Source organism: Bison bison, unplaced genomic scaffold, assembly GCF_000754665.1.
Source record: "Bison bison bison isolate TAMUID 2011002044 unplaced genomic scaffold, Bison_UMD1.0 scf7180017864472, whole genome shotgun sequence".
Lineage (NCBI taxonomy): Eukaryota > Metazoa > Chordata > Mammalia > Artiodactyla > Bovidae > Bison > Bison bison.
The window spans coordinates 11,502,466-11,508,088 of NW_011495033.1; positions in this window are offsets into that span (position 1 = coordinate 11,502,466).

Below are 5,623 nucleotides of genomic sequence, written 5' to 3' on the forward strand. Positions count from 1 at the left end.
CCCGCCCCCTCCCTCCCGCCGGCCCCGCCGAGGGTCACCTGACCCGAGGCCGGGGATTGTTCCGGGTAATGGCCGCCAGGGGCCACCCACTCCGCCCCGCCTCACGCTTGCCGCGCGCAGGGCGTAGGGGCGGGATCAGACCCTGCGCGTAATGCATCATCGCCACCTTCCGGCCAATCCGAAGCCGCAAGGCCCAGGGGCCTCCGCCCGCCTGAGGAGTGGTGACTTCCGGGGCGCTTGAGGCCGTCCTCCCGCCCACAAGTTGTGGTACTCGCTGGGCGGGGTCGTAACCCTTGACGGTTGGTCTGACTGTGGCCCAGAGCCGTCTTGAAAGAGAAATGGAATCTTAGGGAGCCGGGGTCCGAGGGGTGCGGTTTGTGAGAGACAGAAACGGGTGCGGTTCGTGAGAGGAACGGGCAGAAGAGGCATTCCAGACGTTAAGGACATTTTTGATTAGGAAGTAAGTTGTGAAAGGAAAGGAGACTTAAGGGTTTCACTAGAGAATTCTCCATCCTAGTGGAGTGATTCTTAAGGAAAGTGAATCTTGTGACAAAATTTAGAACATCTTCCTTTTAGCTGTATCCCATCCCCCGACCCTTTGACGCCGGATTTTCTTTCACTTACGCCGAGGCAATTTGCCCCTGGGCGCATCCTGCTCTGCGCCTCCCTCTATTACAGCCAGTGGAAGCTGTAGTGCAAAAGCTTAGCTTATCTGCTAGAGTTGCTCCCCACCAGAAATGTGAGCGTTACAAGACTAATAAGAGAGTTCCTTGCGCTTTTCTTTATTATTTTTAAATTATGTTAAAATATAAATTTGCCATGCTAATCAGTTTTAAAATATCTCAAGAGCAGAATCACACAGTATTTCCCTTTTTGTGATTGGTTTATTTCATTTAGCATGGTGTCCTCAGGATCTGTCCACTTTGCAGCACAGTAGCAGAATTTCCCAGGTTTACCGTGTGATCCAGCACTTCCAGTTGTGATTATATACCCAAAAGAATTGAAAACCCGGACAGGAACAGATACTTACATCTCCGTGTTTATAGAACATTGTTCAAAATAAGCAAAAGGTAGAAGCAATGCAAGTGTCTCATCAACTGGACAGATGAATAAGTAAATATAGTATATGCCTACAATGGAATAAATTCAGTTCCTTGCTTTTTTTTTAATTCAGTTTGTATACGAAAACACATTTGTTTGAAAAATAATCATTTGAATTAGATTAGATTTAAGGTGATACGTAATTCAGGGACAGCAAAAGGATTTTAGTTCCTAAAGTCAACAGATTATAATATGCCCTGCTAGAGAGAGAAGGTAATAACTCTACTCATCTTTCCTGGCAGACCAGATCAGCAGCCTGGCATTAGTCACAGTGCTGCCCTTTCCAGTTCACTGTAAGGTAGTTAATTTTAAGGCCTCAGATTAGCTTCACTACTAAAGGCCATGAATAAGGGGGTTGGGAATGTACTTCAAAGCCTTTAATTTCCAGGTGATTAGTTCGGCTCAAACGCAGGTTTTCAGACAAAACAACTCAGTCATCTTCAGCCTGCAGTAGATTATCATTATTAATGGGAAGTGACTCTTAAGAAAGGGCTCAGCTGTGGGAGAAAAGACCCTCAAGAGTTTAATTACAACATACCTTGGCTTTATTACTGTCCTAAATAATCAGTACCTAAAGGCGACCTTGCTGTAGAAAGGACAGCCCTGGGTGATTATCTACCCACTTGATTTACAGTAGAACTGGAAGCAAATTGTTTTATCTCTTTTTAGTACTTGCCTCACTTGAAAGGTGGGATTGGGTTGGAATTAATCTATCTCATGAAATAGTAAATTATTATAAAATACTCAGGAAAGAATAGACTATAAACTACTTAAAGAAAGATTTAGAGCGGTACTAATACACAGGAACTTTTAAGATTTCTTCCTTGGGTTTAGGCCCAGCTTCCCCTAGGATCATAAAAATTTTCACTTCATCACGGGGTTTACCATGGATTAGGTAGTACTCAAAATTATGGGTTGAGAGAGAAAACTAGGAAATACTATTTCTCCGTTGTTTAAGGTCATTTAAACGTATTATTGAAGGCAGTGAAGCAGATAGTTATTTCTGATGGGAATTTTAAATGTTACTGCTAAGTTGCTTCAGTTGTGTCCAACTCTGTGCAACCCCATAGACTGTTAAACTGGGATTAAAACCTGCCTTTTGGTTTGTATTAGGCTTCCCTAGTGGCTCAGACGGTAAAGCGTCTGCCTACAATGAGGGAGACCTGGGTTTAATCCCTGGGTTGGGAAGATCTCCTGGAGAAGGAAATAGCAACCCACTCCTGGAAAATCCCATGGATGGAAGAGCCTGGTAGGCTACAGTCCATGGGGTCACAAAGAGTCGGACACGACTGAGCGACTTCACTTTATTTTCTTTCTTTGGTTTGTATTACACCGTCTCAGGCAGTCAGATGTTAAACATAATCTCTATTATATCTTAAAATTGATATAGCACTTAAGTTTGATGGTGTAGAAAATCTAAAGTCTACCTGTCATGGTGAAAAGAATTGTATTAATCATTTAGTTTCTTCTGTTTCATTATCTTTCACTTAATCCACTGAAGAGTTGGCCAGCCCCCTGACTTTAAGCATTAGATGGCGCTTGAGGAACCATTGCTTTACCTATGATTATATGTCTGTGAAAGAGAACCAAAGGAAGATGCATGGGAGATTGGTATGTAATTTATTCTTCCAGTTGGGGAATCTAAATGACAGTGTTCCTCAGATTATACTCCCAGAAAATTGGCACAGAAATAGGGCAGAGTCATTCTAGTAATTTCCAAAGAAGTATAAGTCACAGACAAGGAGGTCAATATAATAAAGGGTGGAGCAGCACCTGACTTATGTTTAACTGGATTACCACAAAGTGAGGCCCACACTGTATGAAATATGACTGCACAATAAGAGAATTGATTTTCCAGAATTAGGGACTTAGACTTCCCTGGTGGTCCAATGCAAGGGCCCTGGGTTGAATCCCTGGTCAGGGAACCTGATCCCACATGCTGCAACTAAAACCTGGTGCAGACAAATTAAATAAAAATTTTAAAATTAAAAGAATTAGGGACTTGTTACCCGTGGTGACACAGTAGGAGATTGTGATTGTGTGTGTGTGTGTGTGTGTGTGTGTGTGTGTGTATTTTGGGGGGGCTCCTCCTCACAGCTTGCAAGATCTTAGTTCTTTGGGGTTACAGCAGTGAAAGCACCAAATCCTAACCACTGGACAGCCAGGGAATTCCCTACTTGTATTATACTTCTATTTAAAGCAGTTAACCTTTAAAAAAATTTTTTTCCTGGCCACATGCTTCCGGGCCTGGAGGATCTTCGTTTCCCCACCAACCAGGGATCAAACCTGCGACCCCTGCATTAGGAGCACCGAGTCTTAACTACTGGACTGCCAGAGAAGTCCCTAAGCTATTTTCAATGAAAGTACTATCAGTCATTGTAAAAAAAAAATTTCTATCAGTACAAAAGTATATCTAAAGCAAAAGGTCACACTCACTGTTTCACAGGAGAAGTGTGTAATCTTTCCAGTTTTCTGGGACTACACCCACCATATTTTTCATGCATATAACATTTGCATCTACACTCCCTTTATTTTTACACATATTATTCATAGTCTACATATTGATCTGAAGTTTCTTTTTTCACTCAACTGAATATTCCAGACTTTTTTTATCTCAGAATGCAGCTCTATCTTAATCTTTTTAAAGATGCCAATTTTGTGTATTGTATAATTAACCAATTACCTATTGATGAACATTAGATTGTTTCGAGTGTTTCAATATTACAAGTACTGTTACAATAAACACCCTAGTAAATATATACCTTTTTACATGTGTCAGTGTATGTGTAGATGGAATTCCCAGAAATGCAATGGCAGAGAATGAATATGAACCTTTCAAGTTTTAATTTTTGTTTTGTTAGTTACCCAGTCATGGCAGACTCTTTGTGATCCCATGGACTGCAGCATGCCAGGCTGCCCTGTCCCTCACCATATTCCGAAGTTTTCCCAAGTTCATGTCCACTGCATCAGTGATCCCATCCAGCCATCTCGTCCTCTGATGCCCTCTCCTCTTTTCCGCCCTTAATCTTTCCCAGCATCAGGGACTTTCCAATGAGTTGGCTGTTTGCATCAGGTGACCAAAATACTGGAGCTTCAGCATCAGTCCTTCCAATGAATGTTCAGGGTTGATTTCCTTTAAGATTGACTGGTTTGATCTCCTTGCTGTCCAAGGGACTCTCAGGTGTCTTCTCCAGCACCACAGTTCAAAGGCATCAATTATTTGGTGCTCTGCTTTCTTTATGGTCCAGCTCTCACAACCATACGTGACCACTGGGAAGACCATAGCCTTGACTATATGGACCTTTGTCAGCAGAGTAACGTCTCTGCTTTTCAACACGCTGTCTAGATTTGTCATAGTTTTCCTGCCAAGAAGGAATCATCTGATTTCATGGCTACAGTCACCAGCTGCAGTGATTTTAGAATCCAAGAAGAGGAAATCTGTCACTTCTTCTAGCTTTTCCCCTTCTATTTGCCATGAAGTAATGGGGCCAGATGCCATGATCTTAGTTTTTTAATATATAGTTTTAATCCAGCTTTCTCACTCTCCTCTTTCACCCTTATCAAGAGATTCTTTAGTTCCTCTTCCCTTTCTGCCATTAGAGTGATATCATCCACATGTCTGAGGTTGTTGATGTTTCTCCTGCCTATCTTGATTCTAGCTTGTAACTCATCCACCCAGGAATTTCTCATGATGTGCTCAGTGTATAGGTTAAATAAACAGGGTGACAACAGACAGCCCTGTCATACTCCTTTCCCAATCCTGAACCAATTAATTATTCTGTACAGGGTTCTAAATGTTGCTTCTTGACCTGCATAAGGTTTCTCAGGAGACAGGTAAGATGGTCTGGTATTCCCATCTCTTTAAGAGTTTGCTATAAGAGTTTCCACGGTTTGTTATGATCCACGCAGTCAAAGGCTTTAGCATAGTTGATGAAACAGAGGTAGATGTTTTCTGGAATTCTCTAGCTTTCTCTATGATCCAGTGACTAGATCTCTGGTTCCTCTGCCTTTTCTAAACCCAGCTTGGACACCTGGAAGTTCTTGGTTCACGTAATGCTGAAACCTAGCATGCAAGATTTTAAGCATGACCTAGTATCATGGGAGATGAGTGCAATTGTCCAATGGTTTGAACATTCTTTAGTAATACCCTTCTTGGGAATTGGGATGAGGATTGACGTTGTCCAGTCCTTGGTCACTGCTGGGTCTTCCAGATTTGCTGACATAATGAGTGCAACACTTTGATAGCATTATCTTTTAGGGTTTTGAATAGCTCTACTGGAATTCCATTACATCCAAAAACTTTGTTCACAGCAGTGGGCCTGCCCACTTGACTTCCGCCTCCAGAATGTCTGGCTCTGGGTGACTGACCACACCATCATAGTTATCCAGTTCATTAAGATTTTTTTGGTACAGTTCCTCCATGTATTCTTTCCATCTGTTCTTGATTTTTTCTTCATCTACTAGGTCTCTACCATTTATGTCCTTTATTGTGCCCATCTTTGGGCGAAATGTTCCCTTGATA